The following is a 9,245-nucleotide window of genomic DNA, read 5'->3' on the forward strand; positions in this document are numbered from 1 at the left end:
CAAAATATAGCTATCCCAGAACCATTTCACAAAAGATATCGATATTCGAGAAGCTTGCCACTGAAGTGTCGAAGCCCAAGCTAAAATACTTCCACAAGAGAAAATCCACCATTCAGGATGATGAATTCCCTGAAGTCACCATCAACATGGTTAACAAAGGAAAATCAACGCGGCGCTTGAATATTCCTTCCTGACTTTAGCTCGGGAGAAAAAGTCAGTCTAGGAATTGCCTAACGAATGTCTCAACTCTAGTTAGAAGCCATCGGACATAGGGATTATCCGAGGATGTACAAAGGGCTATCTTCAAATAACGAGCTGTCAGACACTTGCTCTGTAGTTATTTCAGGTGACGAGCCCTCAGATACGTGTTCTGCAATTGCCTCTGACGACATAATGTCTAGCATAGGGGAAGCAAGGGAGTCGTTCATGATCACCCCAGATCAAGTGCTCAAATGCTTCAAGAGGCTTTAGCTCGACAGCGAGAAGAACTTAGAGCTGAAATGAACATGCAAATGGAGCTGAACATGCAACGAGTGTGGGAGTTACATGACCAGCAGCTTCAAGCTTTATCAAATCAGCAATCTGAATCCAACCGTCGCACCCAGAACGTCATAGTTGACAGTGATCCAGAAGTGGACAAAGTCATCATGGCTGATGCACCCCCTAAAAATACTAGGAGTGGTCCAATCGCACCCCTCAATAACACTCAGGGTGGTTCAAATGCACCCCCTAAAAATAAAAACATTAGGGGTGGTCTAACTCATTCTCCACAACGTCCTTCGAAGGAAGATATAGATGATGACGAGATGATGAAAGAGCTAGAGAATAAGGTAAATGCCTTAATGTCCGCTCAAGAAGTGAGGAGAACGGGCATTCCGTGCTTTTATCTAAGAGAGTGGGATTCAATCCCGTACCCGACGAAGTTCAATCTAATTAACTTCACGCCATTTGATGGGAGAGGTTCACCCACTCAGCACCTAATTTATTTCAAATCCCACCTAGAAGTGATCTCCGAGAATGAACCCTTGATGGTTCGGTCATTCGTGGGCACCCTTCACGGGGCGGCCTTCGATTGGTATCAACGTCTTAAGCCGAGGAGCATCAACTACTGAGACGACATGGAAATCTTGTTCCTCAACAACTTCTTCAACGATGACACTGAAGTTTCGATCAGAGCTCTTCCTGATGAGAAGTAGAAGGACGGTGACTCGGTTGACAGTTTTGCAAACGCTTCCATAATAAGGTAATGAATTGTAGGGATCCTATCATAGAGGAGTTCATCTTGCAGATTTGTCATAACAATCTCTCCCTCGATGTCCTCGAAGTCATGGGGGTTGTTCTCTCATCCACAAAGAAGGAATTAAAACTGCATGGAGAACAGGTCGAGCACTTCCTCAAAAGAAGGAAGCTCGAGATAGGCCAGACGATAGTTAACACACCTGCAACTACTGTCGACATTCATCAATAGCAACCTTAGAGGCAACAAGGGACACTTAATCTAAAGTTCCAGGAGGAGTATTTTTTCAAAGATGATGAAGTTCCAGTCATATTCAAGATATTCAAGTACCTCCTTGCCAACAACAAAATCAAGCTACCACCGATTACAAATCAGGAGGAAGCAAACAAAATTTTAGATCCTAAGTATTGTGCGTACCATAGGAGGGTCCATCATCTCACCAAGACTTGTATTACGCTAAAAAATAACATTCAAGCCTTGGTTGATGTTGACATCATAATGCAGAAATAAGCCGAATGAGAATGGCTACCTCCGATGGGTACACAAGGTTAAATTGATTCCCAAAACTCCCAGGAGTATATGAGTATAAATTGGTCCTCCCCACTCTAACATCTTAAGAGACTAAACTGTGTAAACTCCAGTTAACGTATGAGTATAAACTGTGTTTATACCAGTCAATGCGTAGCCTTGGGTCAATGCTGGTCAACGCATAGCCTTGGGCCAAACACCGGTCAACGTGTTACGATGAAGATCAACGTCGGTCAATGCATTGTGATGAAGGTCAACGCGTTGTAATGTAGGTCAACACCAGTCAACGCATTACGGTGAAGGTCAACGTCAGTCAACATGTAGCCTTAGGTCAACACCGGTCAACGCGTTGCGATGCAGGTCAACACCAGTCAACACGTTGTAATGAAGATCAACGTCAGTCAATGTGTTGCGATGAAGGTCAACGCCGGTCAATGTGTTGCAATCAAAGTCAACGCCAGTCAACGTGTGGTCAATTCTCGCCAAAATAAGGCCCAGATCAACTCTGATACCAAGGATAATCCCAGGGAGGTTAATCGTAATTCAGATATGAATCCCAGATAAAGATAGTTAGTTTAATATCGACTCAATAAAATGAGGTAAAATTAGAAATCAATATACCAGTTACAATTAGAGACTTCGACAACGGTTAGATGATAAACGCAGCACCAGAAGAATTTCAGCTATTCTACAAATACTGAGTAGACTGAAAAATGCAGAAGTTAAGAACTGAAGCTAATTACAGGTCCTTTCATGCTAACTAAATATTGGACCTATCACATCCAAAGTATTCTAGGCTCTTCTATAAAAGAAACGAGACTGAAACACTTTGGAGGGGGTATCTGTAGGTGTCAAAAATTACCTACGGGTTCCCGCACACAGTTCAAGATGAAGAAAAGATGATAAATATCATTATCCAAGTTGAAGAGGATTATCTGACATCGACAAGTGAATGAAGCGAGTCAACGAAGTATATGAATCGACAGGACGACAGAATAACAAAAAAACGATTCAATCGGGAATTACGTTTAACTCACGAAAGACGAGGTGCCATTCATGTCTCGTTCACTCCATGTATGATTCACCCATGAGAGATTGTGGATCTTTTCCCTGGATTTCTGATGCACTTTGAATCATGTCGTTCCGAAACTGGATCGGAAAGTTACGACAAAAATAATCAAAAAGGGGAAACGACGTCTCGGCCAAGGCCAAGACACATTTGTGTCTTGGCCAAGGCCGGGGAAAACGGCATCTCGGCCAAGGCCAAGACACATTTGTGTCTTGGCCAGGGCCGAGACAGTCTCAGCCTAGCCAGGACTATCCCAGCCCCGAAAAGGCTGTCTCAGGCCCGTTTTTGCTGTTTTTTCACCGTTTCTTCAATGTTAACTACCCCAATTCTGATTCAAAGTCTCTCCAACTGATTTGGAGTTATCTTTAAATGTAGTTAAGTGGTTATAACTGAGAATAAGATCAAATCATTCGTTCTTATCTGAAAACCGAGCTTCTGAAGCCTATAAATACAGCCCTAGGGCATTCATTTGCACAAATTCAGAATTCTTAAGCATCGGCGAAGCCCTGTCGAATTAGGAGCATGAATTTTAGAGAGGAGAAAGAGATGTCGACGAGCTATTCAGCATAAAGAGGAAGAGTTTGAGAGATCTGTATCCATTCATCCATTTCCTTGAGATCGTACCTAGCTACGATTCTCGAGAAGAGTGATTATCTCGCTTTGTCAAGATAGTTACTTTAGTTTCTTGTCTCCTTTGTGAGGCAATGAAATCTATATTGGATCTGGTCAGTAGGTGGTCCACGGATAAACCCCGGCACATGCCAAGATCCCACGCAAACAGCGGGTGATAAATATCCGTTGTGTGTGTTTTAAGAGAGTTGTAATCTTTTGTTTTTATTTTCGTTGAGTTCATTATAACGACTGAAGTTGTAATGAGTCCACTAATGAAAGAACCAACTTTCCACCAAAACAGGGTTGAGCCGTCAGGCGACCCTGGTGAGGTTCGCCAGTTGACTTAGATCCGCCTGATTGACGAAGCTCGCTTGACTGGGGCAGTCTGTCTGATTGGTGACCTTTGCCAGCAATACGAGGTCCGTCTGAATGTAAAATTTCACCAGTAATGTATGGTCCTCCTGAACTTCGTAGTTTGCCAGAATTAGGAACCTTGCCTTTGTTCTTGGAACTAGCATTGCTTGTCATGCCTGAATAATAATTCAGGCCATCAAAAGATATCAAAGCACGTGCTTCATGGCAAGCGTGGGCTTTTCGTCACCTCTGTTTGTCCCTTTGAGATAGGAGTTTGTGTGGATTGCATAACAACCCAACGAGTGACTCCTTGGTTTGCATATTTGGCCTTTTGGCCTGCATCAACAGTCTTTGGAGGGATGGAACCCCCAGTGATTGCTCGGGTGGAGCTCTCAAGCATGATAGCCTTAGCTTGCTGGGGCTGAGTCACACACAAGATTTTGTAATATTTACGTGACGTTTCACCACCAGAGGAAGTAGAAGATAAGTACTCCTCATACTTGGCTTGATTGAACTCAATGATGAGGGACTTAACGGTAGTCCCTATAGCAACCTCGTCGAACTGCGCCACCACAAATTCATCTAAAGGAATGGTTTCTCCCATTGTGGTCGCCATCATCTGTAGGTCGTAAAAGATGATTCTGAATTTGTATTGATTGAATTGTGTATTACAAAATAGAAATCTCTTTTACACAGAATAAGAGAGAATAGCTGAATTTGTATTGATTGAATTGTGTATTACAAAATAGAAATCTCTTTTACACAGAATAAGAGAGAATAGATCTGATCTCTCTTTTGTTTAACGTTATTACAAAATAGAAATCTCTTTTACACAGAATAAGAGAGAATAGATCTGATCTCTCTTTTGTTTAACGTAGGATCTTTTGGGATGAAAGGATGCCTCACTCAATGCTCGAGTTGAGTTTTCTTCCTGTTGACGATTCGAACAAGGTTGTCAATAAACTTCCTCACATGGTAGAAGTTTTGTTTTTTGGAGTTTGAGTACCCGAGCTAGAGTTTGAAGGCCGAATGCACAATTCTCTCAATGCTCCCCTCCTCCTTCTCATTTTTTGGTAGCCATTAGTGGCTATTTATAGAGGATAATGGTGTGTAACCGCCTCCTATGAATGTGGGAAGTGGGCGCAACCACTTCTATATTTTAAGCCTTAGTGGCTGACTTGGTCAAGCAGTGCAGACGAACTTGACGCTACATGCAGACTTGGCAAATATGCAGGTGAGCTAGAGCATGCAGACGGGCCTTGTAGACAAAGTTAAGTGTTCAGGCGAAATTAACTTCGCATGAGCCATTCTGGTGAAGTTTGATCTGTTTAGGCGAACTTGACTCTGCATGAGTCATTCAGGCGAACAAGCAAACTTGGTTTTGTCAGCAGAGTCAAGTATTCGGGTGAAGTTAAATCTTTGTAGGTGAAGTTCAGGCGAAGTTCAGCCTCGCAAGTGAACCTTTGACCTTCTTTTGTTAGGGATAAAGGTAATTTTATTTGTCGACAATGGTGCCAATGTATCCCTCATTCATAACACTTTTTTAAAATTCTCATTGTTTGCAAGTTTCCTCCCCTCCATCAATATGATATCAACATAATGCCGTAAAAATTTAAAGTTTGGCACGATTGTAATCTCCAAACACCCATGAAAGTGTGTAATAATGGTAAAAATAAGGGGAGGTATTATTAGGGGTGTGCAAAATACCCAAATAAAGAATGTATTTTTTTTGAATGGGCTCATGAAGGAGAAGAAATAAACAACCAAGGAAACCAATTTGTCAAAGAAAAAGGTTTGGAGATAAATATTTTTTGACATCAAAGAGGCTAAAGAAAGAATTGAAACTTGTCGAAAAACAACTATTATAGCTTGAAAATTTTCAACAATTTTATTAGTGATATTTTGTATTATTTTAATTATTATAAATCGCATGTCATGTACTTGTACTTGTAAAAACTATTGACATTGTAATAAAAAATTTTATTGGAATTGAGTAAACTATCATTAAAAATCTAGTTGATATTGTATGGCTTAAGAATAGGTCATTTTGTCAAAATTGAAAGCCCCACCTATAACTTACAGGTTTATTATAGATTGCATTCTAATGATGGATTGCCTCACCTAGACATTGTCATTTCAACGTAGGATGCAATCTCATCACATATTGCCTCATCTGGTCATAATAAAATGCTATAAGTTAGATTGCATTCTCAGTAAATGCTAATCATCATTGCCAAATATCAAATATGGAGCATCACAAGCTCCGACATATAATAAACTTAAACCAAGAAAACCAAATAAGAGCAACCCAAGCTCCAACAATTTATCAACCGAAACCAATAAACTAAAGCATGGGCATCACAAGCTCCATCAACCGAAACCAACAAAAACAAACAAGGAGCATCACGATATCCACCCACCAAACCAACCAAAACCAACAAAATATCTAAATATCCACAAACCTATTTTCGTAATGAAACAAATAATTCATATATTGCAATCTTAAAATGAAATTAAAATGAAGTTACTAATTCATATATTAAATAACCAATTTGTAACCATCCATGATCAACTATGACAAATAACCGAAGCAACGAAGATCTAAATTATCAAACATCCACTACAAAATCAACCATGACAAATAATCTTCCATGATAATATATTAATTTTTTTAAATGAGTTATAGATTTATACATTCGACTGCCAATGGGGTAATTTAGGGCTAAAAACCGAAGCAGCAAACCAAACCAACCAACCGAGGTAACCAACCGAGGTAACCAACCGAGAAATTTTTAGGATCAAACCTCGAAATCAAAGCTCAAAATCGAAGAAAGAAGCTCAAGATCGAAGTTGATAACCAAAGCAACCAACTGACAGTAACCAACCGCAGCAACAAAGCCAACTCAGCTTGGCATCAACGATCAAAATCAAAGATCATAATCGATCAAAGAATCTTAAGATCGAAGCTGTAAACAAAACCCTAACCAACCAACAACAACCCACCGAAGTAACAAACCCACCGAAGCCAACTCAAAGCTCGTAATTGGAGTTGTAAACAAAACCCTAAACCGATAGAAATGAAAGCCAACAACCGACAATAGAGCTCAATTCTGAGCCTCATATTTGAAAAAAAAAATCAAAGAACGGTTCGAGAAATGGCGCAAAGAGGATTGAGAAGAGGCGGGAGAAGATTAGAAGGAGAAGGCCGAAACCCATTCTAGGGTTTGTGGTGTGGTGGATTTTGAAGAATAAAGAGAGAGGGAAATGAAGTGGGTGGTGTCAGCTTTTTTACCCAATTCCACCCAAACCCATGGGATTTGGGTTTCCATAAAAAAAACCCCCTCTTTTCCAACTTTATAAATTTCGAAATCTATAAAATTGTTATGAACCAAACTTAGGAATAAGAAATATTTAGAATGCTTTATTTACAAATTTCCCCCCTATCAAATCCAATTCCTATTCCTTTTCTATAAAAAGAGTGAAACAAAGACCCCCTTACACCATGTTTGCGAAAGATAAGGTAGAGAAAGGGAAGGTAGAAAAGAGAAGTAAAATTGTAATATGTTGTTTGGGAGTTTAGTAAGGAAAATTATTATTATTATTATTATTATTATTATACATAAATTTACGCAAATAACCTTACATATTAGTAAAGCTTTTTGACAACTAATAAAGGTGAACTTGATTCAACTTCTTTGGTAGTTCTTATAAAGGGAAGGTAAGGGAAGAAAATATACATAAGTTTACACAAAATGTCTTTACATGTTAGTAAAACGTTTTGACAACTAATAAATTGTAATAATCCATTTTTCTTAAGTAGCAAATAAATTAATTAAGTTGGTTAAATATGTAAGGTTCCATATAGGAGGCCCACATCATGTTGGATTTGAAACAAGACAAAAAAAACAAAGCAAAACAATCAAAGGCCCATTAGTATTAATATAGAAAGCCCATCTCCATCTTCCCCTTTAGTTTTTCTTTCACGTGAGATTTGAGAGAGATATTTTTTTTGGAAATATCTCCGACTAAATCTAAACAAATCCCCACTAATGCTCAACTAATCCTCCACCTTATCCTCACACTCATCGCTCCAATCCCTACTTATAAGAAACCCCAACCTCCCAAAAACCTCTGATTCTCTCTTCTCTGCCCCCATCAAAGCTTGCTCCGCTGTCGTCGCAAACCAAAAAGTTTTCCCTTTGAAACTCAATAGCCTCATCTCCGAGATCCTCCTCCCTCCTCTCGATGCAACCTGAGCCCATCTCCGCCTCCGAAACCGCCTAAGAGCCCAGCGATCACCATCGTCAACGATGGGTCTAACTCCGACATCACCCCTCCCTTCTCATTGAAAAAGCTCTGGAGTTTCACCATCCCAGGGTTCCTAATGACCATCGCCCTCCCTTGGCCCAGGCAACCTCGAGGGCGATCTCCAAGCCGGGGCGATCGCGGGCTACTCTCTGCTCTGGATGCTGTTTAGGCAAATTTTGGGGGAAAAAATCTTTTCCATAAGAGACAAGCATTTCTTAGCTTTTCAACTCTTTTATTTTTTTCAAGATAGGCAAGTATTTTCTTATTATTTCACTCTTCCATTCTAGTTCCTAGAAATATCTTGAGTATACTATATGGATGTTAATTTCAAATGAGGTCCAAGGCTTAGATGAATACTTTGTTTGCTGAATTTGATCCTCTCCTATTTTTATCTAGGGGAATTGTGTTGCCTGTAATGGAGACTTTGGTCATATTCAAACTCCATGAGGAAATCCTTAAGAAATGTTTTTTCAAGTACAAAGTGACCAGGTTGCACCATACATTTTTAGTCCTCAGTCCAATTTATGTTCCGTAGAAATCCTAAGTGGTTTTGTAGATAGAATTTAAACTCTTTGATTTCTTAAATTAATAACCTTGGAGATCTTGCAATACCTTTTTGAACATTGATGAGGCTTCAAAGGACATAGCCATCAAACCTAGCAAGGTAATGAATATTCTCTGTAACAGTCAGTGGGGTGATTGCAAGTTATTTTTTTTGTTGATATTATTAAAGTTCCTGTAGAAGACTTAAAGCTTGGGCTTTTCAGTTATAAAAAGTTGCAATGATCAAGATAGAACTAATTGGACATTCATCAAAGCTGTCAAGTAAATTCAGCACCCTAGTAGTCTATATCATGCTGAAAAAGTATTATCAGCTAAGTCACTTTTCTGAAGTCTACAACAATGATTAAGTCTTTATTTTTTTTTATATGATTAAAAATTTGGAAAATAGACAGTGGGGGTTGATATGGTTGAAGATCTTTGCTGATGTTAGCAAACAATTTTTGGACCATTCTAACATGACTTTTGGAGCTATCAATGTTGATAGAAAGAAGGTTGGAACCAATTAGTTTGCCATATATTCTAATAAGGACAAGTACTTGGTTAAAATAATTTATAAATTTTATATGTAAATGG

Source organism: Asparagus officinalis, chromosome 10 (assembly GCF_001876935.1).
Source record: "Asparagus officinalis chromosome 10, Aspof.V1, whole genome shotgun sequence".
NCBI lineage: Eukaryota > Viridiplantae > Streptophyta > Magnoliopsida > Asparagales > Asparagaceae > Asparagus > Asparagus officinalis.